Below are 26430 nucleotides of genomic sequence, written 5' to 3' on the forward strand. Positions count from 1 at the left end.
GTGCCGAAAACGTTAATGTTTAATCCAAATACAAACTAGATAAGTATAGACGGTTAGCCCAATTTATTATTATTATATTACAACTTGCTTATCGGAGAATTACACAAAATGAAAAAAAAAAAAAAAATCCTATGATAATAAATCAAACGCACTGTAATTCAGCAAATAACGTCCTCGTGTGCTTTCTGCGAACGCCAACGAAAGAGCCAAAATGGCGGGCGATTATATTAAGTATTTATCCAGCCTTAGGAAATGCTTAACGTCTTCATCAGCGAATCACAATACTCACACGTTTAAATGTATCCGATCTGCAACGTGATTGCCTGCCGGAAATTACAGCGACGGGACTATAGGAGTTTGCAAACTTTCATGTTAACGTCTAACGGCTGTGTTTATGTGAGTCATGTGAATTTGATCACCAGACCGCAAACTTTTGTATTTATGCTACGTTTGTATTTAATTTTCATTGTGAATGGGCGTTGATAATTCTAAACGATCGAGCGAAGTTCACAAGAATCTGTGTTGCGGAACCAAGAACCATAATTATTTACAACACTATTCAAAATCGGAGACATAATATAGCTATATTAACTGTTTTATTTTTACAACAATATCAGGAAACAGTTCCTAGAATATTGCACGATCTTCGTGACTCACCCTGTATAGCGATTTAATTCTGTTGGATTTCACCCGCGGCATCTTACGGCCCTTCGTCTCCTTCCTCCCCAACCAGCATACATATATGATTATGTTAATATTTCTGCTGCCTGGCTGTTAATACGATTTCCATGTTACTTCTTTTAAGATCAACATATTTTCCTCCGACAGAGAAATATTCCCATACAGAATAATCTCCGTAATCCAGTTTATTCTATTTCAAAGTCTCTGAATTCCATTGCGACTTCATGATAACAGGCCTTTGGTAAAACTGAGGGGGAAAAGGGGAAGACAATCGACTGATAATGAAGCCCTGACCTACACAACACAAGTTAGCTTAAGTATAGGTTTCAAGATAAACGATGAAATATTGCGTGAAACGAGAAGAGAGAGAGATTACATATTTGAATGTAAACATTTAACACCGGAAACAATGTTGCCAATGGTTGGGTAATTTCACGAAAAACGATATTGAGAAGAGAAAGACAAAAATAATGATAAAAGGTGAAAGGAATATCAAGAGATGAAACATAAAGGATGATTTACGACGTATGACCCGAGATTTAGGAATGAATTCTATAGTTTAATTTTGAGCAAAAAGTACTACAGTCGCGATCAAACCTCCTGACATTTGCAGGTGTGTCCGCTTATCCGCGATACCCACTAGCGGCAGTGCTGCGTTGCAACATATGGACACCCAGACTTGCCGCTTAGAAAGTCTCAAGATCAAATAATAAGTGCGCTCGGAAAATTGATATGTTATAGGGACCCTGCATGTATAAGTCGGACCATCGGATCGGTGCCCCCGTAAAATATGCGAACTGAACCCTAATTCCTTCTCAGCCTCGATAATTCATTTCTCTCCCTGCATTCCTATCTCTCTCTTTTCTATCTCTCTCCCTTTCTCTCCCCCACTACTCACAATTTTGGCCTTCTTGCAGGACAGTTTACAATATTTGCACTTGCAGTCCAGTGTTGTCAACTCAACATGAACACTGTAGCACGGAGTGGCGAAAGAAATATTATTAAGCAAGTACGTAATAGCATTTTGCGATGAAGAGAAACAAACAGGTCGATATCTGTTTCTTATAAATCAGGCAACGAAAAGAGCAACTGATATCACAGGTGAGGCTTATTTTATTTCACTTGATTATGTATTAAAATTACTTACTTAACTAATACTAATAATACAACATTTTATGTAATTTATATAGACAGGTCAGAACTCCTAATAAAGAAAATCAGGAGACAGGGAGTCTGTGCAGGAGATGAAAAGCTAGAATCACCAGAGAAGAACAGACCAAGGGAACTTTTAATTATTGTAGATGATATGAACCGATGTATTTTAAGAAGAAAGATACAAGAATTTTTATACCGTTCAGAAAGAAGTTTCAACATTGAAGAAATTACTGAAGCTTGCGAGAGAAGTAATAATTTCCAAGGTTGGAGAGAAAAACTACGGAAAGTGATTCGAGACATGGGATTTAGGTTTAAAAAATGTAGAAATACAAGATGTATTTTGATTGAAAGAAATGATATTGTAGCATGGAGGATCAGTTATTTATGACACCGTTTGACGGAAGTTTGACAACATCCCTATTCGGCAAGGTTCGTGGTCTACTGTTTAACGTGGTGGGAGGAAAGCGGGTGGAATGGAGTGAGTACAGGCGTTAACTTTTCCAAGAACGACGACAGCGCTGAAGGGGCACAGATCCGATGGTCCGACAATATATAGTCTATGATGAATGTTTAATGTTTTCTGAACACACAGAAACAAAAATCACATTTCTACCTATAGTGGTTCCAATTTTATGGGTTAATACAATGTGGCATTGTATGGTGCACAAACATGAACATTACGACTTGACGGAGTGAAGAGAAGTGACTAGAAGCGTTTGAAATGTGGATATGGAGAGCGATGGAGCGTGTGAAATGGACAGAGTAAGAAATGAAGCTGTGTTGGAAAGAGTGAGTGGAGAAAGAATGATGCTGAAACTGATCAGGAAGAAAAAAAGGAATTGACTGGGTCACTGACTGAGAAGAAACTGCATCCTGAAGGATGCACTAGAAGATATGGTGAACGGGAAAAGAGTTCGAGGCAGAAGAAGATATCAGATGAGATAATATGAATCATATGAGGAGACAAAGAAGAAGGCAAAAACAGGAATGATTGGAGAATGCTGGGTTTGCAATGAAAGATTTGCCCTTGGTCAGAAAACTGTGAACGAATGAAGGAATGTACTGTATTATGTATAAAACGTTATCAGGGGTGCAAAAGAGAGCCACCCGCTATAGTGCAAATACAGCATTACTTATAACCCGGAAAAGAGAGACTTCTTGTGCGAGAAGAAAAAGTTCTGATATCTAGGATAATTATTCAGAGGTTGGCAACGCTGACGATAGCTAATCCTGCACATCGAAGTAACCTCCGACGTTCCCACACATCCCATTTCGTGGCCAGCATTCGGCATATTAATACGATAGCAAGGACACGAATTCTCTGGGAAGCACGCAGCCATGGGAATCGATTACTGACTCACGTGGCGGGGAGTGATTGGGTCCTGCGAACTCTGAACCCTGCCTCCTGCCTCCGGCAGTCAGTCGCGAGTCACCCTGCTCGCTCCCAGCACCAACAGGCCACTCTTCAGTTGCAGTACCGGCGCGGCGCGGCGGTAAGTACAATCATACCAAGTATACAATAGATCCAGTTACGCATTGTTTTTAATTCTTAAGAAAACGTATTACAAGCCATGTCGCTGTTATTTCCAGCAGCCAATCACGTTGCAGTTCGGCTACATTTAACCGTGCGCGTCTTGTCATTGGCTGCTGATGATGCTATACATTTCCACTGCTGCCAGGTGTACATTACGAACTTTATACTGGCGTCATAAGAAAGGAAGATTCAAAGAATTCCTTATTTTGAATTTTGCGGTATGTCTAGTTGCCGGCAAAACAGTCTTTTGTTACTTTTGCTTTATTACATTGTAGGAAATGTTCGTAACCATCTTAGCAAACAACTGGCAGGAAGTAAGATTTGGCGCTCTGAAGACCAAGACAACGTCTTTTGCATGTAGCCGCCGAGGTCCCCCGACTTGAATGTTTGTAACATCTTCTTATGAGGTTACATAAAATATATGTATGTATCTTCACCGCCGCTGCGACATCATACCTACGATACCACGGAGTTCATTTCACTAGATATGTTGGAGTGCGTGTGGCGTGAATGAAAATAGCACTGATGTCTGCTGTGTGAAACGGGGGCTGCACATTGAGTTGTTTGTGAGGTATACACTATAAAAATTTTTAGTTGCTCTTTCTAGTGTCACCATTTTTATGTACACACTACTACCGACAGAGACGATATAGGCCTAGCCGTTTAAAATCACGGTTTTCTGTGACACTCTGGACTCCCCTGTTCGGCGGCAAGCAGATATATCGAATGTGCAACAACGCGGCCAGCTTAAGACGTAAACAAAGAAGGGGGGGGTCACGCCGGAAATAACAGCGACGCGGCTATAGTACCGTAATTATTCTTTACTTGACGTGCCGTTCTCAACAATAGAGTCTGCAATGATGTAGCAACAATGGAATTAAAATTACTATTTCGCTCATGCATAATAGCCGCGTTCATTTATTATACAAGCGGCATCAAAGTGATCCCTTTTTTTCCTTTTATATTTAATTACTACATTGTTAAGACTATGTTAGGTAATACTACGCTATTTTTTCCCCACAGATTAAAAGAAAGCGACAACAGTTCTTTGCCAATAATCTTTCAGAATTTCCAAATGGCATGTATTCGTCAGCTCCACGTGGATGCCACTGTTGCTAACTCCTTTACCGCTAAAAGAAAAAGCAGCATCAATATACTTTTTCAGTATATGTCACCTGCAAGTAGATAACTAACAGTGGATTCGTAAACTCTTAAACTGCCCTTACTGTCATGATCTTGCTTGCCTTCGCAAGTGATATAAAAAGTTTACTCAAGTACTAGTAAAACAGATTATTTGACAATATATTTGAAACCCATTTTTTGCCTTACAGTTGCAAATTTTTAATACGGTATTTAACGACGTATCAAACTGTGACGTCATCTGGCATCGATGGAATTCATAACATTGAGATGGTATTTGGCAATATGTATCCGAAGATACATCAGTCTCATTGGTTGAGGAAAAGTCAGAGTAAGTCCGAACAGGATTCAAACCCACGCCTCAGCGCAGTCACGAATCGAGCTCGCTAACCCCTAAGCAGAGCGGGTACCGTGTATACCTTAGTTTATTTCAAGGAGTGCAGTTCGGTGGCTTATTTGAACACCGAACTGCACTTCTTGAAATAAAATAAGGTATACCCTCTCTGCCCTAAGTTTAAGCTACGCCAGCAGCGGTCCCAATAATTGCTAACGACAACTATATTTTTGTACAGTACTTATTTTTTGTCCGCAATATTTAGTCAAGTACTTTCAAAGGGAGTTTCGACTCTAAATAATTGTGAAATCTTCCCTTGACTTTGACGGTTACTCAGGGGAAGACGAGCGGAAGGAATGTGACCTTGACTGTGGTTGCTGATTATTATAAACATCACTCACATAAGCATCCCAGTAGCCAGGTTATTACTCATGTCGAAAACATTAGTAACAATACTGTTCTCCAACCAGGAGATTAACCGAGAAAAGAAATGTGCTTACTATTGCGTCATCTATTGGAGCGAAGTAGATAACATTACCGTTATAACATCAGCTGAAAAAACATACGCTCTCCTGCATATGTTATTTCCTGTATGGAGGGATTAAAAGACCTGGGGCCGTATTCATAGACATTTCGCAGCACGCGCGACGAGCGTACTAAGCTAGCCCCGGCTATCCACTGGTTACTTGTACAAAATTCAAATCATATCCTATCGCTAACACTGGTTTATGAATACGAAAAACGCTGATCATCCACCGGAAGCCCGCGCTATGAATACGGCCCCTGGAGATTAACCGTGATCTAATTTTGTAACTAGAGTAGTATAAATATGTGTGTATCAGTGTTATCGTTTGTGCTATGAGAGTTAGTCAATGGACATGCGTGTACCCACGTGTGTGACCTTATCTTATGACATCAACATTCATTACCCCGCTGCTATATACATTGACCCTGCTGCATCTCATTCCCTTGAGACTTTCTCCTGGTTGGAGTACAGTATGTGCATGGAAATTAAAAGCTACGAATTATTTTGACAAAGTAACTATTAATAATAATTATTGCTTAATCTAGTACGAATTGTAATTAATAACGTAACTTCTGACTTCCCAAGCACAAGAGCAATGACAAGAAACTGACGGTCCACATAGGCTACTTTCTAATGAATAGTATATATCGCTAATGCGTCACATAATGTAAGCATTCATCTTATAACATTCTTCCCTCTCTACCGTCTCACCTCCCGCTCTTCATCTTGTGAGTAACAAACAATAGATATGTTTTTATCTGACAGATCGGCAGAAATGAAGTTGAACTCTAGTTTTTCTTCGTAACAAAAACGAAATCTAGTACTTGATGCAAGCCACAACGTTTTCGTGTAACTTTCTTTTTCCTCTTGTTACTAATAAGTGCCTAGGCTATCTGTAGAATGTTAATCAACAGAAAATGTCCATGTTGCACCGAACATCCCACCTCTTATCGCAACACACTGTGCGGTCCGGCAAAGATATAAAAGCCTAAGAGAATTACTGCTGCGTTCCTACTTTATAGGTTTGATGGATTTTATGAGAACCGACAATAATAACTTTCACATCGAGCGCCGCTTTTCTTTACTACTTGTCTTTACTGCTGCGGGCGAGGATTTATCCAAAGGGATAAAACTAATCTCAATAGCAAATACACAGAGATTAACGTAGCTTTTAAATTCGTTTCTCGGTACTTCTGATGATTCAAACGTAGGCCTACTCATTATATGGCGAATTTTTATGTAAAACTACGTTCCTCCTCACTAGATATGAATTGGGAATTGACCATCACATTAACATCCAATCCCTTCTCTCACTCTCCTTGTGTTCTCCTATTCTCCTTTTCATCTTTGTGTTAGTTTTATTCTTCCATTTCTACTTGTCTTCCCCTCATTCTTCTTGTCTTCTCATTCTCCTAGTCCTCCCCTCGTTCTCCTTGTCTTCCCCTTGTTCTCCCTGTCTCTCCCTCGTCCTCCTTGTCTTTCCCTCGCTCTCTCTAACTTCTTCTTGTTTTCCTTGTATTCCCCTCCTCCTTTCATTTATCGCACACGCACACGCGCGCGCACACACACATACACACGCGCGTAAAGAAATGAAACATAGTGAAGCTAAGTACCTGTCGACAGGTGATCGCGCCCACACGTTCTAGGTAAAGCTATGCAGCATAATAATGCAATGCATCTCTCGATAGGTGATCGCTCCCACACGTAATTCTATGTAGAGATACACAGTATAGTAAAGCTATGCAAAGCAATGGACCTGTCGATTTTTTATATCTCGAAGGCCTGCCCGCTTTCCAGATACATTGCAACCATTTGACCTTTGGTGCTCGTCTTCAGATTTTCCACTTCGCCACTCTAGTAATCCAAGATCGACAGTGAAACGCAATAATCAGAAAACGATTATATTGGGAGGCTAGGTCTTTACTGTACTCCAACCAGGAGAAAGTCTCAGGGAAATGAGACGCAGCGGTGTAATGCTGCGAATGAATGTTGATGTCATAAGGTCACACACGTGGGTACATGCACTTCCATTGGCTAACTCTCAAAGCACAAACGATAACACTGATACACACATACTTATACTACACTAGTTACAAAATTAGATCACGGTTTATCTCCTGGTCTTTTAATCTCTCCATACACGAAATAACATATGCAGGAGAGCGCATGTTTTTTAAACTGACGTTATAACGGTAATATTATCTATCTATTTCGCTCCAATAGATGACGCAATAGTAAGCACATTCCTTTCACGGTTAATCTTCAGGTTGGAGAACATTAGAGGGACAGGATTCATCCACGTATGACACTCATTGATCCAGTGTTCGAGGGTGGTCTGGATAGCATTCATGAATCCGATACTGACACATGGGCTATCAGCCCGGACAGAGCCATGTGCCATTCCTAGGCTAGTAGGTGTACCTGATATGGCCCAGAGTTCCAAACCCTTAAATCTCATATCAGCATCAGAGACAGAAGACCCGTGCTACCCGCAAGACTTTAACCCATGCTATGCTTAACTACTGCAGGAGACAGATGAAATGAGGGAGAGGTTGAGAGTATTAGTGGATTAAATAGGGAAACGGGAGTTCCTGGGGAAAACTCCCCAACAACGTCAATTTTATTCGTAACAAATTCCATCATGACCTGGCCGAGAATCGACCACTGGGTGGAAGATTAGCACTGTCAGACACAGACGCTGAATTGTAGTGGGAGATAATCAAGATTGCTAATTGACGACGATGGACAAAATAAATCCTCGGACACACTCTCAACTATTGATTCATAATGCTCGTCTTCTTATAGTAATGAAATCCACGAACGACAGTGATTCATATTCTTTATTCATTCATATTCTTTATTTGCCTGAAGGCACAAGAATACAAGAGGCCTCGTCAATGTGATAATATAAAAAACAATGTGTCAATATTTAAAATATTAAAATAGTAAAAAATAATAAAATTTAACTAAAATACTACATCATTTTCAAAATGCAATAACCATAGCAGGACTATAATGGATAACATGCAGTACTGTCAAATGTGCGGCAACATTGGATGAAATAAATCCTCGAATATACTGCCTTTTTATTGATTCATAATACTCACTTTCGTATTCTTCGCTTCGTTAACTCATGAAACCTACGAACGACAGTAAACTGCAGTGACCAGAGAAAGGATTTATTCTGAGATACGAAGGACTGTCACGTTTGTGATAGCAGATGAGTGAACTGCAACTTACTGACTTCTACAGAAGTGTTTGCGTACGAAAAATTGTAAAAATAAAATCTAATTGGCTAAAAGAATTAGAATACATTGAGCAGATTAAGCCTAAACTGGGTATGCCAATAAATCGGATTACTAAATGTAAATATAATATGTAAAATAAATGAATGAGAGAAACATTGAGATAGACATGAACTGTACAGTAATTTAATCAAATTACGGTCATTAATTGATAACAGATAAATCAAAATCTTACGAGGAGAAGAAGAATATCTATTTTTTCCTGGGGTAGCTCAGTGGGTAGAGCGTTCGCGCGCTAAGCGAAGGGTCCCGGGATCGATACCGGCCCCGGAACAATTTTTCCTGAAAATTATTCAAACCTGCTTCACAGGGAGCTACTACCTGAAAGCCAGATTTGCAGAAGAATATCTATGTTACAGTTAACTCCAGAGAAGAACGGATGGGTTTAGCATGGTGGCGGTTAGAAACTTAGAGAATAAGAAAGAGAAAGGGAAACTTTGAGAAGGATAAATGTTCATTCTGTAGACAGAAAGGGGGCGCTATGCATATATGGTCCAGAAAATGTTAGGATAAGGAAATTATTTATTGAAAAATCAATTTTAGAACTAAATATCAGTATCATAGTAGTTTATAATAAATTACGTAAGAGAAAGAACAGACATTAAGGATGTTTGAGAATAAGGTTCTTAGGAAAGATTTGGGGCTAAAAGGGATGAAGTTACAGGAAAATGGAGAAAGTTACACAACGCAGAACTGCACGCATTGTATTCTTCACCTGACATAATTAGAAACATTAAATCCAGACGTTTGAGATGGACAGGGCATGTAGCACGTATGGGCGAATTCAGAAATGCATATACAGTGTTTGTTGGGAGGCCGAGACGTAGATGGAAGGATAATATTAAAACGGATATGAGGGAGGTGGAATATGATGATAGAGACTGGATTAATCTTGCACAGGATAAGGCGGCAATGTGAGGGGGCAATGAACCTGCGGGTTCCTTAAAAGCCATTTGAAAGTAAATAAGTAAGAGAAAGAAACTTGAATGAATTAAGAAACATTTATGTGACGAAGAACAAATGGGAAGAGAAAGTCATAAGCATATAATAAGGCCTATATAATAAGAATAAAATCGAGTCTTATATTTTATATATATTTTCATATTATGATAATGACTAGTTGTCAAAAGTAAAAGTGTGATAAATGTAATTTACTGTTAGATTACAGGGGTTATCTACGATGAATCGCAGACTTAAAAGTAAGGTAATAGCCAAGACGAGTGTCTGGAAAAGTACAGAACCGACATTAACATATTATCATGTTAAACTTGGATAGTTCTTGTGTAAATGAAGATGATAAGAATGAAAATTATGTTTCAGAATATTGTCAATTTCATATTTATATCCAAATCTGCTTTCAGGTATGTGAAGCTGACTTGAATAATTTCAAGGAAAAATTTGTACCGGGGTCGGGTGTCGAACCCGGGATCTTTGAGCGCTCTACCGACTGAGCTATTCAGAAATTCTACCAGACCCCGGCTCAATTATTTGCTTTATATCCACATACCGCAAAGTGGGGTGACTTTGAACGCTGAGGTGACTTTGAACAGTAATTTAGCGCCTTTCTAAATTAAATGCTGTACCCAATTGCGAAAAAACTGTTTAAGTTGTCAATAAATTAGTTCAGTTTTTTCGCAATTGGGTACAGCATTTAATTTAGGAAGGCGCTAAATTACTGTTCAAAGTCACCTCGGCGTTCAAAGTCACCCCACTTTACGGTACCTTAAGTGAGTTGACAAGACGTCAAAGACCTAGTATTGAGTGCACACTTTCTGTGTGACTTATATTTATTGTTTCCTGTTAACGAACAGTGACGTGTATCACATAAATCTAGTTTTCACGTATAGCTGAATTGGAATAAATTGTTCCGGGGCCCAGTATCGAAGAAAGCTCATAAGTTTGCATAAATGTTTCCGAACAGTTCTGTATAACATTTGAAAGCGTTTGCTTAACACGTTAACACTGCTGACTAATATTAACTGGTTTTCTCTAGTTGGCTTTCATGAAGAGTCTCTGTATCCTGAATATCACTAATTCTTGGTATTCCCGATTTTATTTTATCATAAGCTGAATCAGTTTCTTCAAACTTCTGAATTAATGCACAGTAAGAAAGTATGGTACAAGGGTCGTCTCTTAGATGTATTAAATCTTTGTCCGAAATCTTCTTAATCCGGCAGTGAAGTTTGTACTACATTCATAATAACAATTGCAACAAACTAATTCTTGTTCGAAAATTTAAAACAATTTCTTAAATTTTGAACTCTACTGTAACAAACAAGCCATATATCTAACAAACTTATTTTGAAACCTTAGATGTTATATTATAACAATGAAAGCTATAATTGTTTTAGCACGGAATAATTAAATTTCGTTCTTCACGCAATCTATAGCTTATGAATTCATCATAATTGAATTTGCTTGGAAATTATACAGAGGGTCGTACTGAAAGTCATGAGCAACACATTGCTATAATTTCAATTTCAATAATGTAACAAAAAACAATTATATGATCATAATCTACAGATTTTACACTATGTATTGACATATTGTGACGTCATTAACTTCTATTATGTGACTACAGGCAATGTTTGCAAAATGGTCGACAACGATGGTTCGTTTCGACAGCGTGATGTCATTAAATTCCTTGTTAAAGAAGAAAAATACGCTGCTGAAATTTATCTCAGACTTCAGCGTGCATACGGAGATGTGTGCATGGGCGCCAGCAGTGTTAGGAGATGGGTGAAACATTTCGAAGATGGGAACACGAGCATCCAAGATGAGCCTCGTAGCGGTCTCCCTCGAACTGCATCCACGGAACGCAACAAGGAAAGAGTTGATGAGTTCTTGTATACATTTTGGTTGGATTTCTTGAACCTGAACAGACCATAAAGGGTGTCCGCTATATTCAGACAATTTTGAAGCTTCGTCATGCATTGCGCTAGAAACGCCCTGGAAAGAAGATCATCCTGCAACACGATAACGCGTGGCCTCACACTGATCGTGTCACTGTTGAGAAAATTAGAACATTTGGGTGGAAAAAACTTCCGCAAACTCCCTACAGTCCCGACTTGGCACCCTCTTTTCAGTTCTGTAAAGGAGCAGCTGCGAGGCCAACGCTACGAGACGCTGGAGGACATCCGGAAAGCAGTGCGCCAGTGTCTTCGGGAAGATGAAACGGACTTCTACAGCAAGGGAATTCTCAAACTTACAGAACGACGGGGAAAATGTGTGTAAAGAAATGGAGACTATGTTGAAAAGTGATAGAAAAGTCTGTAGATTAAGATGATGTACCTGGTTTGTCTAAAAAATAAAAATTAAGATTTATAATAATGGGTTGCTCATGACTTTCAGTATGACCCTCGCATTAATTTCAACTATGTTAGATGCTTTGTAATACCCCCATACATTTAACTGCTCGACAATATCAATTCAGAATCCTATTGTGTATTGAAGTACTCTCTATTTCTTTCATTAACACTCGGGTCTCACTTAGTTGTGTCATCGTTTTTATTTTCTGTATTGTCTGTACCGGGTGATTCTGTGACTTTATTATTAACAAATTTGATATAGGAACCCATGCCCGGAAACATTCTTTTCAACAGGTTTTTTTAGTAGGTTATTTTACGACGCTTTATCAACATCTTAGGTTATTTAGCGTCTGAATGAGATGAAGATGATAATGCCGGTGAAATGAGTCCGGGATCCAGCACCGAAAGTTACCCAGCATTTGCTCATATTGGGTTGAGGGAAAACCCCGGAAAAAACCTCAACCAGGTAACTTGCCCCGACCGTGAATCGAACCCGGGCCACCTGGTTTCGAGGCCAGACGCGCTGACCGTTACTCCAAAGATGTGGACTTTTCGACAGTTCAATCTTTCATTTGTGTAATCAGTGTAGCCAGCTTACATCGAACTCTGAAGTTTGGTTACAGACATTCTGTTTCCTACAAACCTTGATCACCCCTAATTTAGAGTTTCGCTAACTCTAAATATTAATTAATAAAGCAAAGAGTAGCCTCTTATTATTTTGTTTCCTTGCAATTCATAATACTCGTAAATGTAGTAGGTTATCTGCAGTAATCTTGTGAATTGTGTAACCGGTAGGTAATTTGTTTTCGTAGCACTGAAAGTTCACAACATTTTGTTTTATTTGCTATCATTCCATCTTTTCGCGGTTTGCTCCGCTATATTTTATAAGGGTGAGATAGCCTACCGCACAACCCTTAGCCAACAAGTTTATGACTACACTTAAGTTGTATTTCTCTATCCTGCCGAATCTCGTCCAATTTTAAAGAATATGGGTCCGACGGAACTTTCATTAAGCAGCAGTGGGCTATGATTAGCTGTTTTGGGCGGAACGGACGTGGCCTGCGGGCAGTGTGTTGCGCACCTCTACCACGTGAATTCAGACGCGACAGCGAGTCATCTAACCAGAAATCTTCACAGCGACCCAACAACAGACAAGCCAGCACATCCAAAACACAAAGTTGAAGACCTCGGGGGAGGAAAAAGCCATTAAAAAGTTGGGAAGTCCAGGTACGTAACCGAGTTAACCAAGTTCTGGCCAGCCAACTTCTCTGCAACATACCACTCACTCACTCACATTATTATTATTATTATTATTATTATTATTATTATTATTATTATTATTATTCCATTTAGTGTTCTGCCCAAGACCACGTCTTTCACTGCAAACCCAGCTTTCTCCAATCCTTCCTATTTTCTGCTTTCCTCTTCGTTTCCTCATATGATCCACATATCTCAATGTCTTCTATGATCTGGTATCTTCTTCTACCCCGAACTCTATTCCCGTTCACCATTCCTTCCAGTGCATCCTTCAGTAGGCTGTTTCTTCTCAGCTAGTGACCCAACCAATTCCTTTTCTTCTTCCTGATCAGTTTCAGCATCATTCTTTTTTTTTTTTCACCCACTCTTTCCAACACAGCTTCATTTCTTATTCTGTCTATCCACTTCACACGTTCAATTCTACTCCATATCCACATTTCAAATGCTTCTATTCGATTTTCACTTCGTCGTAATGTCCATGTTCCTGCTCCATACAATGCCACACTCCATACAAAGCACTTCATTAGTCTCTTCCTTAGTTCTTTTCCCAGACGTTCCGCAGAAAATGGTCCTTTTTCTATCAGAAGCTTCCTTGCCCATTGCTATCCTCATTATTATTATTATTATTATTCTTTGTCTGTTGTCTCCATATGTATTAAAAATGATAACTTACATGTAGGCAATTTCGATACATTCAATATATAGAACTATTAGAACAGTGGTTGTCAGCACTCGCTGAAATGTGCAACGGGTAAGCGGAGCCGTCCCGTGTGCACCGTCGTGCAGCAGGAAGAGGTAGAGAGCATACCCGCTAGCAGCTACGAGTGCACCATGCTGCACTGTGTTCTCTGCGGGTAAGAGACGCTAGCCCCAGGGTGCTCTGCGCTGACGACCCCTGTATTAGAACATGGCACCAGGTGGTCCGGGTTCGATTCCCGGTCGGGGCAAGTTACCTGGTTGAGGTTTTTTCCGGGGTTTTCCCTCAACCCAATGTGAGCAAATGCTGGGTAACTTTCGGTGTTGGACCCCGGACTAATTTCACCGGCATTATCACCTTCATCAATAAATAACCTAAGCTGTTGATACAGCGTCGTAAAATAACCTACTAGAACATGGCAATGTAATTTTCTTTAATGTGAATTGTATAATCTTTCTACACAAATTGGTATATTTTCTGTAAGAATTAACTCCTTTCCATAAAATTTAATAGTATTGATTTTTGTAAATTAGTCACTGTAATCTTTGTCCTTTATTTTGTTGTTATTATCTCAATTATTTAGTTAATTTGTACCATAGTTGTTCATTTTATTATACAGTGAGGTTGGCTATTAAGGCCGGGTCTGGACGAAAACTCGAGCGTCCCCAACTAACCTCACTGCATTAATTGTATCCAATGGCTGTTATCCAGCACATAAATGTCACATACATATCAATAAATAAATAAATACAAAGTAAACCAATGAAACGGGCGATTTTAAAACCTCCATAATTACGGCACTGATTAAAAGAAAACATTTACTGTAAATTCAAAGTAAATAATAGCATTTAACTGTATTTCACAATGCTCTTATTTTCTAAATACTACGTCTGAAGGTCATCTCCGTTTTACTGTGCAGATTCTTCAAGCCTAAATTCTATGTTCCCCATTACATACATCATTCCATCACCATTTCTCCAGTCCATCATAGCATTTCCCGATCGCCGATGGGAAACGCACGGATGGGGCTGGCCTAGGGACGAGGGAGGTTGCTTGCTCGAAACCCCAGATCACATATAGATTGCTCATTCCTATGTTAAAATCGGTTGCACTTTGAAGAGAACAACCGCCAGGAGCGCCACCCGTCCGTCGTAAACGAACACGAGATGGCAGTACAGTCGCTAATGCAATTCAAATGGGAGTTAATGACGTGACTCCTTATGTAACAACTAGATGGCAGCATAGTAAACCTGACAAATTTGTTACCGTCAAAACCTATAACGCCGAGCAATCTGATCGAAACCTAGCTACGCAGCGAACCTTATGTAGTCAGCCGGTGTGAGTCTGGGAATGCGTCTAGTTTGAGAGTTAGCACATTAGATCGTAACAGGTCGCAGTGCTGTACCATAATGCCCCCCTCCCGTAAATTCAATTCCATTCACATTACATAACGCAACATTACAGGAATTTCAGAAACTTCATTAGAAATACTTTGAGTTCTTCGACGTTTCGTAGGAGTGGATCACTTAACACTTTACTCTTCAAATACCCGCACAAGAAGAAATCGCGATCTCGCGAGCTATGGACTGAATTAACTGATTGTCTAGTCGTGTGACTGGTCGATCCATCCTGTTGAAATCACGTGGCTTGGTTGATTTCAGATCTCTCCGCAATTTGAGGAAACAAAGATTCTTCAATCATTCAGCTATAGCTTTTACGTGACAGTAACAGAATTCCTATTATCATCCTCAAAGAATTACGAACGGGTGATTCAAAAAGACGCTACTGCACACAACACAGTAATTTTGGCGCTGTGCAATGGTTCATTATGCATTTCATGAGGATTGGGTGCTGCCCTTTCGGAGTTAATCTTTTGTTTCCAAGGCCGTTGGTCATTCCAGTTAGACCTAGGCCTATTAGTAGACAGTGGATCTGGGATGACTTAAGGAAAAGTGAAATTGTTTCGTTATCAGAGTATATGGCACGTGCCGCGCCGTCCGTCTTTTGTGTACCTGGCGAGTACAGCAGCGTACAAAACGAATGAACCCCGATCTGTTCATAGTAATATTGTAACGCAGTGTGTGTAGTTATGTTATCCTGCTCAAGTATTTAGTACGCGTTGAATATGCTGTGCCGCTCCATTCATAATGGCAAAACGTTAAATTCGCTCAGAGATACGAAATATAATTAAGAAGTATGAGAGTGACATTTTATGTATTAACGAAGACAATTTCGTGTGTAATGTATGTAAAATTGAAATAAAAACCAGGACAACTCAGACTATAGAGAAACATTGCAACAGTACATCGCACAGGAAATGCGATGAAATGAAATCTGAGAAACCATCTACATCGTCATCATCATTTAGTTGTGCGGGTCTAACGACACGTGCAACATGATGCTCAGTACAAATATTCCTCTAAAGAAATTGAATGATCCCCAGTTTAGAGGTTTTCTTCAGAAATTCTCTCGGTACAAAAACTGTTAGCGATAGGCTAAGACAATTCAGCTTCGACAACTTACGAGAATATATCGTCGTTTACTGCAACGCTGGTAATTGCATCAATGATGACGAGGACTAAACTTGCAAGGTATGTACTACAGTATGTTATTTTTCTTCTCCTTCTGACTACGGAGATACAGTAGCATGTAACGTCGTCTGTTTACGTTTAAAACCTGTTCAGCCAATGGTCTGAATGAAAAAAATGTAACATAGTAAATGTGCACCTACATTCAACGATAAGTCATCTCGCATCCACTGTCTACAGTAGGACGAGATGAAGAAAATTGATGGGCGATAGAAGACAAATAAAAAAATTGGAAACAGAAAGAAAGATGAGGAAAGGAGATGGAGAATACAGAGTAATAAAAAAAGGAAAAAAAAAAAAGAAATGGAGTAATGTGTAAACATTTCCAGCCATCACATCTCATGAAAAACTGAGAATAAGTACAGAGAAAAAAAACAACAGAGAAGTATTCTCCTGAAGGTATATTGTTCGAATAATGATCTTGTGTACATAATACAGTACGTATCCATTCACTGACGTAGCACTCTATTATACATAGGATATAACAGATATTATTTGAATGTGCTGACAGTTTCATGTAGGCCTACTTCGATGCTTTGATCAGCTACAGTGAAGCCAGGAAATTAACAAACTTATTGCTGTGACAAATATATGGTTCTGTGGAATACTAAAGCAAATGAAGTCTAGATTTTGACACTGAAAAGTAAAACCAGGCTTTATGAATTGTTACTTACAATTACACCTTACTTCACATATACCAGAAAATCGGGTTTCATAAGAGGATTTTTTAAATGCCGGTCTCGAGAACTATACATCATGTATCAGAAATGACGTTACACAGACCGGTAGTAGGTTCAGTGGCCCAAAGCAATTATATTTCCTTCATATACTTATGGCCGATAACGCGTCACGTGAGCAGTAGAGGCCAATAAAGTTTTGTGTAGTCATACTATGATATTCACAAATGCACTTCTGTTACGGAGAATGGATTTGTTTTTAATTGCTGTATACTTAATGTGGGCAGTAAAGGAGGCTACGCTCAATTCAATTTAATCAATGTCAATAAAAGCTTTTGAAGAAAAATGTACTGTAAGCAGAACTGTGCACCAAGCCCAGCAGTCAAGTTCACATCATTTTGTTTTATCTGCTGTCATTCCATCTTGACATGGCTTCCTCCGGGAGAGAAGTGAAGTTAGGAAGTCCATGTCGTAGATTTGAGGCACGTGAAAAAAATCTTGTTTCTGATATAGGGCTACAGGCAAAATTTGTGAGCTATTTCTTGTTCATGTATAAATTCGGAAATAGCACCATAGTATTGGTCTAATCATTACCTTACAGTACTTACTTACTTACTGGCTTTTAAGGAACCCGCAGGTTCATTCCGCCCTCACATAAGCCCGCCACTGGTCCCTAACCTGAGCAAAATTAATCCATTCTCTATCATCATATCCCACCTCCCTCAAATCCATTTTAATATTATCTTCCCATCTACGTCTCGGCCTCCCTAAAGGTATTTTTCCCTCCGGCCTCCCAACTAACACTCTATATGCATTTCTGGATTCGCCCATACGTGCTACATGCCCTGCCCATCTCAAACGTCTGGATTTAATGTTCCTAATTATGTCAGGTGAAGAATACAATGCATGCAGTTCTGTGTTGTGTAACTTTCTCCATTCTCCTGTAACTTCATCCCTCTTAGCCCCAAATATTTTCCTAAGCACCTTATTCTCAAACACCCTTAATCTCTGTTCCTCTCTCAAAGTGAGAGTGCAAGTTTCACAACCATACAGAACAACCGGTAATATAACTGTTTTATAAATTCTAACTTTCAGATTTTTCGACAGCAGACTGGATGTAAAACGTTACCTTACTGTAACTTTAAAAATTACTAGCCGATGAAGTATCCTATGACATTTGATTATATATATATATATATATATATATATATATATATTATATATATATATATATATATATATATATATATATAAAGAATAGAAATCCGCAGTTTTTGTACGACGTAACACTTGTAATGAGTGTACCAGTAATACGCAGAGAATTTCATTCTAATATAAAATAATTCGATGTGCACGAATGTGAACTACTCCTACTCACACATTACAATATCAGAATACAATATTATAACACAGTCTAGTATATACAGTCACGAAGCTCAATACGTAGTAAATATGCATCCATAGATAGTTGCTAACCACTAGGGTCGCTAATATCGCCTCATTACAGGCAATGCGAAATAGTACCGGCACAGTCTATTGCTTCTAGCACCCTCACAACTTAAGCTACGTGACTGTATATAGGGGAGAGTCGGGTAGTATCGGACATCGGGTAATATCGGACAGTGAGTTTCTTTCATCTATCACACGATGATAGTACCTGATTGACATGGTTACGTTTCTGTGATGTCGCATAGAGAAACGTAACCATGTCATTCAGGTACTACCATATGGTTGTAGATGAAAAAAACGCACTGTCCGATAGTACACGATGTCCGATACTACCCGACTCTCCCCTACTACTAGGTGGTATTAAGTTGAAACAGAATTCTATATACGCTTAGAGCGTATTTCTAATCTAATGCACTATCTCGTATTTAAAATCCCGTCCCGGTGTGAAGCGTTTGAAATCTCTTCAGATATTGCACCTTACGAAAACCCCTCTCGTCTTTCTCAAGCACTGAACTGTACTTACTATGTCTCTCACTGCAGAAGTGCAGAGTCTGCAGACCAAGACTATTCTTTCTTCACCTCTCTTATCTAAGGTTAAAAGCCTTGATAACAGAAGGAGGTGGTGGGGAGAGAAGAAAGCATAGGCCTATAGGAACCAGCAGCTGACATGTAGCATTGTGAAGTGAGCTATCGAATGAAAGGGAGAACAAAAAAAATGATGGCAATGAAAGGTAGAACGAAAAAGACAACAATGAAAGGGGGGGGGGGTGAAAAAATAAAATGACGACAATGAAAGCCAGAAAGAAGAAAGAGGATGACAATGAAAGGGAGAACTAAAAATGACGGTGACGATGAAAAGAAGAATGAAAAGGAGGATGACAATGAAACGGAGAACGAGAAAAATTACAATGAAAGAACGAAAAAAGAGAATGACAATGGAATGGAGAATGAGAAAGATGACAATGAAAGATGAACGAAAAAAGTCACTTAAATGAAAAACGAAGAAAGCAGGATTACAATGAAAGGAAGGACGAAAAAAGAGAATGGGAATGAAATATAAAACAAGAAAAATGCCAATGAATCAAATAAAGATGACAATGAAATGGAGAACAAAAAGGATGACAATGAAAAGAAGAACGGAGAAAGAGAATGGCAAAGGAAAAACGAAAAAAGAAGATGACAACGAAAGGAAGAACGAAGTAAGAGAATGAGAATGAAAGGAAGGACGAAAAAGAGATAACAATGAAAGGAAGGACGAAAAAGAGGTAACAATGAAAGGAAGAACGAAAAAGGACGATGACAATGAAAGGAAGAACGAAAAAGAGGATGACAATGGAAGAAAGAAGAAAATAATAAGTATGAAAGGAAGAACGAAGAAAGAGGATGACAACGAAAGGAAGAACGAAGTAAGAGAATGAGAATGAAAGGAAGGACGAAAAAGAGATAACAATGAAAGGAAGGACGAAAAAGAGGTAACAATGAAAAAAGAACGAAATAAGATGAGAATGAACGGAATAACAAAAAAGAGAATGACAATAAAAGAAAGAACGAAGAAAGAGAATAAGAATGAAATGAAGACGAATAATAGGATGCCAATGAAAAAGAGAACGAAAAAGGATGACAATGAAAGGAATAACAAAAAGAAGAATGACAACGAAAGAAGGAAGAAAGAGAATAAGAATGAAATGAATAACGAGAAATAGAGTGACAATGAAAAAAGAACGAAAAAAGAAGAGAATGAAAGGAATAATAAAAAAGACAATGACAATAAAAGAAAGAACGAAGAAAGAGAATAAAAATGAAATGAACGAAAAGTAGGATGACAATGAAAAAGAGAACGAAAAAAGATGGCAATGAAAGCAATAACAAAAAGAAGAATGACAATGAAAGAAAGAACGAAGAAAGAGAATAAGAATGAAATGAAGAACGAAAAATAGGGTGACAATGAGAAAAGAACGAAAAAAGAAGAGAATGAAAGGAATAACAAAGAAGAGGCTGACAATGAAAGAAAGAACAAATAAAGACAAAAAAGAATAAAAGAACGAAAAAAGGGGATGAGAACGAAAGGAAAAACGAAGAAAGAGAAAAAGAAAGAAATGAAGAACGAAGAAAGAGGATGACAATGAAAGGAAGAACGAAAAAAGAAGATAATGAAAGGAAGAATAAAAACGAGGACAATGAAAGAAGAAAAAAAGATGACAGTGAAAGAAAGAATGAAGAAAGAGGATGACAATGAAAGGAACAACGAGAAAAGAGTAATGAAAGAACGAAGAAACAGAATGCGAATGAAAGGAAGAACGAAAAAAGAAGATGACAATGAAAGGAAGAACGAAAAACAGGATGACAATGAAAGAAAGAACGAAGAGAGAGATTGAGAATGAAAGGCACAAAAAATAATGAAAGGAAGAATGAAAAAGAGGATGACAATGAAAGTAAACGCGGGAAAACGGGATGACAATGAAATTTAAGAATAAAAGAAGAGGATGACAAAGAAAGATAACGAAAAAGAAGAATAAAAGAGAAAATGAAAATGAAGAATAAAAGGAAAGAAGAAGAAAGAGACGGCAATGAAAACGAGAACGAAAAAAGAGAACAATGGGAGAACATAAAAGAGAGAGGACACAATGAAAGAAAGAGGACACAAAGAAGAAAGAACAGAGAAAGATGACACACTGGAAAGAGAAAGAAAGTGAAGAAACGAATTAAGAAAATACATAGTAACAAGAAAGAAAGCGAAAGAAGTAGACCTAAAAGGAAATAGAATAAAAGGTCATTATGTTTAACAAGGGGAATTTTCATAATGTCATTAAATATAAAATAGGCTTACATGTAAATAACAATATTCTATACTACAGCTGACCAACTTACAGATCGGGAACCACAAGTACTGTAATCCCTGAATCACTGTGTCTGAAACTCTGTTAGACTAACTCCGCCAACGGTATGAAGAAGAAAACAAATAGCCAATACTTTCCAAGATGAGAAATATTTGAGATGTGAAATGTGAGCCTGCCCTGCCGATCTCACCTCCGCGCCCCCTATGTTTGCGGCGGCGACTTGACCACATTATGTTGGAGAGGTCGTAGATGTGGCAACCCCGCTGATCAGATTCCTGAGTTTGGAAGGCGAGCAGCTGCCCAGACCTTCGGACTCGCTCGAGTACAGTGAACCCTGGGTACAGGCCCCGACCACCACCTGTGCGGCGGGGTTCCAAATTTGCACCTCTTGTACAACTTCCCCATGATGCCGGGGAGCGCGAACGAGTGTTCAGTTCCTTCTCAATGCTGAACGGATGACAATTTAATTTCATCATTGGAGAACGTTAGTAATTCGTTGCGGTATTATTTCAGAATTAAGGGCTGTAACCACGTCTTATTTTCTATCTGATTTGCATATTGTTTTATTTCTAAAGGGAACAAAAACCTTGAAATCTGGTTAAATTACGCGGTCGAACATCCACACCAGCGTCGTGGTACTACCACTGAAGATGGAGGAGCATTCCTCCGAAACGTATGGTTTTTAACAGATTTTATTAATTTTATTCAATCATTAAAAAGTGTTCATATAACTGTATCAAATTACTTTTATTGTATATAACTATTGAAATCTGGCACTATTAATGGTTCTGTGGTATTGGAAATGATTAAAAGTCAATTTAAATTTTTATAAGTCGAAATATTAAATGATGCATTCGGTTTTGAACAAACTGATATTTCATTCATTCATGTAGTGTTCTGCCCAAGGGCAGGTCTTTCACTGCAAACCCAGCTTTCTCCAGTGTCTCCTATTTTCTACCTTCCTCTTTGTTTCCTCATATGTTCCATATATCCTAATCTCGTCTATCATCTGATATCTTCTTTTACCTCGAACTATTCTCCCGTTCACCATTCCTTCCAGTGCATCATTCAAGTAGGTAGTTTCTTCTCAGCCAGCGACCCAACCAATTCCTTTTCCTCTTCTTGATCATTCTTTCTTCACCCACTCTTTCCAACACAGCTTCATTTCTATTCTGTCTGTCCACTTCACACGTTCCATTCTTCTCCATATCCACATTTCAAATGCTTCTATTCGCTTCTCTTCAATTCGTCATAATGTCCATATTTCTGCCTCCATACAATGTAACACTCCACACAAAGCACTTCACTAGTCTTTTTCTTAGTTCTTTCTCCAAAGGTCCGCAGAAGATGCTCCTTTTTATATTAAAAGCTTCCTCGCCTATTGCTATCCTCCTTTTGACTTCCTGACAGTAGCCCATGTTACTGCTTATAGTACACCCCAAGTATTTGAAGCTGTCCACTTGCTCTACTGCCTCATTTAGAATTCGCAAGTTTATCGTATTAGACAGCGCATATTCCGACTTTTGAAAGATCTTTATTGGCTATTAAATGAATGCTTACGTAAATCGTAATACATTGAATTGCTTCTTGAAAGGTTTTCTAAGAAAACATTCTTTAGACTCAATGTATATGGTTTCTCAGAAAGTATTAACAGTGAATTAATAAATCCCCCATAATGGTAAATCGGCCCATTAAAAACAAAAAGGCACAATATGAAAACAACATAAAGTATCATTGAAGTTGTATGTATGCTTCTTTTTAAATTTATTTTTAATTGGTATTTTACGACGCTTTATCAACTGTTGTGGTTCTCTAGCGTTTGAGTAAGATGAAGGTGATAATGCAAGCGAGGTGAGTCCAGGGTCCATTGCCGAACGTTACCCAGCATTTGCTCTTAATGGGTTGAAGGGAAAGCCCCGGAAGAAACCTCAACCAGAGAACTTATCCTAACCAGGATTTAAATCCGGTCCGGTAGTTTCACGGTCAGACGTGCTAACCGTTATTCCACAGCGGTGGATTGTATGTATGTTTAGCCAACAGTCCGAAGACCAGTTGAAACCTCGTAAGTGACATCGATAAGGCAACTTTCATGGGGCAACTAAGCGAAAGATAATGGAGTACAGTGGCTAGTTCCTTTCCCCCTTCATTGCATTCATTGCTGACCAGTAACATAAAATATGTCACTAATCAGACTCAAGATTCATTATTGTGGACCGTAATTTATTTCAATAATGTGGATAGTAGGCCTAAGTTGTTTCAATATTGTGGATTGTAATTTGTTACAATATTCTGCATCGTAATCTGTTTCAATACTGTTCAATATTGTGGTTCATAATTTGCTTCAATATTGTGCGTCGTATTTGCTTCAATGTTATGGATCTCAATTTATTTTTGCTTCATTATTGTGGAATATAATTAGTTTCAATATGTATTGTGGATCATACTGTTTCAATATTGTGGATTGTAATTCGTTTCAATATTGAGGCCTGTTATTTCAATGTTGTGAGTCGCAACCTATTTCAATATTGTGAATCGTAATCTATTTCAATGCTGTGAATCGTAATGCATATTTTAATATTTTAGATGGTAATCTGTTTGAGTTATATTACCGGTTGTTCTTTATGGTTGTGAAACTTGGACTCTCACTTTGAGAGAGGAACATAGGTTAAGGGTGTTTGAGAATGAGGTTCTTAGAAAAATGTTTGGGGTTAAGAGGGATGAAGTTACAGGAGAATGAAGAAAGTTACACAACACAGAACTGCACGCATTGTATTCTTCACCTGACATAATTAGGAACATTAAATCCAGACGTTTGAGATGGGCAGGGCATGTAGCACGTATGGGCGAATCCAGAAATGCATATAGAGTGTTAGTTGGGAGGCCGGAGGGAAAAGACCTTTGGGGAGGCTGAGACGTAGATGGGAGGATAATATTAAAATGGATTTGAGGGAGGTGGGATATGATGATAGAGACTGGATTAATCTTGCTCAGGTAGGGACCAATGGCGGGCTTATGTGAGGGCGGCAATGAACCTCCGGGTTCCTTAAAAGCCAGTAAGTAAGTAAGTAAGTAAGTAAGTAAGTAATCTGTTTCAACACTGTGGACTGTAATTTCTTTCAATACTGTCCATCGTAATTTTGTTTCAGTAGTGTAGATTGTGATTTATTTCAATAACTCTTGATAGTGGTTAATTTTAATTTTTCAATTTATAGTCTCCTGCATCTTGAATTTGTCTACAAATTCAGCTCTCTCCCTATTTTTTTAAATCACTGAAACAACGTTTTCATAGGGTATGTAAGAAATAATGTCTTTGTAGCTTGTAAAGCACGGTTTTCCGTGTCACTGACCTGTTTACAAAGGAAATTCTAACCTGCTACAAGTCATAAGCTCAGTTTAAAAATAAATTATTAACAGTCTTTGTAGCGTGACATGCCTAAAGCTGTCAATCCACCTCTGAAGAAAATGTGAACAAAACTTCTAACATTTTACTCACACTCTTTTACAGTAAATAATGTATAATGCTGATTGTATGTTTATGTAGTAAAATAACGTAACGTTTAAAGAATAACGAATTTCAGTTACCGTTAAATATTGATTACTTCATACTTAGCACATAACATTTCTTTCAATATCCAAACGGAGTGCTGAGGTGAAGATTCTTTAGACAACAGGAAGATGCATGGGTGGGATGGAGGTGGAGCTCCATGCTTTCATAACATCAGCACTAGAATCCTGTGATCGGTACCACGATTCGACAGTATGGAGCATGTCTCTTTTTCTCGATTGTGATACCTTTCAAGTCTAACGTCTATATTGATACAAAATTCGGAAAATCTTTTGAATTCGAAGAAAAATAATACAACTACTTCAACATCACAGAAGAGTTTAAGAACATAGCTATTTAGTAAAGGTGAAAATAATAAATTTAACACAACGTTATCTAAAGTCTTTATTTTATTTATTTTTATTTTATTGGGTTATTTTACGACGCTGTATCAACATCTAGATTATTTAGCGTCTGAATGATATGAAGGTGATAGTGCCGGTGAAATGAGTCCGGGGTCCAGCACCGAAAGTTACACAGCATTTGCTCGTATTGGGTTGAGGGAAAACCCCGGACAAAACCTCAACCAGGTAACTTGCCCCGACCGGGATTCGAACCCGGGCCACCTGGTTTCGCGGCCAGACGCGCTGACCGTTACTCCACAGGTGTGGACCTCTAAAGTCTTATTAATGAAATTATATTAGTCAGCGAACTATGCAATGAAGGGGACAGTAACTGGCCACCCTATCCCATTATCTCCTGGCTTAGTTGTCATAAGCGATGCCTTATTGGTATTAATAATAATAATTATTAATTATTATATTATACATGGTGATTCACGAGGATTAACCGTTCCTTACGGAGTTTATTTCCGAAGACAGTCTGACCAAAAAATGTCATATAAACATTTGCCCTAATCTCAATATTTTCAGAATTACACTAATTTGAAGTTGTTTGTAAAATACCATTATTCTTGAGTTTTAAGGGTAAAAGAATATTGCAGATAAAGAATGAACTATTCAAGAGTATCATTTCTTTAATTAGCTAGTATTCTGAAGCTAAAAATATGTTGCTTCATACAGATTTTTTTTTTCGGTCTTTAACTACAAAATTACATTTTCTTACGCATTTATCACAATTGTTACAAATCACGCAACTCTTGAATAATTTCAAGGGAAAAATTGTTCCGGGGCCGGTATCGATCCCGGGACTCTGGTTGAACGTACCAGCGCTCTGCCAACTGAGCTACCCGGGAACTCCACCCGACACCGTCTCAACTTTTCCCTTTATATCCACACAACTCGCGTGGGCTGACGGAACGCCAGAGACCCACATCGAGTGCACACAAACTCTGTGTGACTTGGAATTGTGGTTTTCTGTTAACGTACACAGTGACGT

The 26430-nt window shown here is 38.5% G+C and overlaps 1 protein-coding gene across 1 annotated transcript in view; it reads left to right on the forward strand.

Annotated features, from left to right (window-relative positions):
• Positions 1-3004: 3004 nt before the first annotated feature.
• The window catches only part of D2hgdh (D-2-hydroxyglutaric acid dehydrogenase), a 270875-nt gene continuing 247449 nt past the window's right edge, over positions 3005-26430 (forward strand). Inside the window, exon 1 of the mRNA XM_069835982.1 lies at positions 3005-3329. The gene's annotated coding sequence lies outside the window, so the exon portion shown is untranslated. The remainder of the gene's footprint in view (positions 3330-26430) is intronic.

The sequence above is a fragment of the Periplaneta americana genome, chromosome 9, assembly GCF_040183065.1.
Source record: "Periplaneta americana isolate PAMFEO1 chromosome 9, P.americana_PAMFEO1_priV1, whole genome shotgun sequence".
Lineage (NCBI taxonomy): Eukaryota > Metazoa > Arthropoda > Insecta > Blattodea > Blattidae > Periplaneta > Periplaneta americana.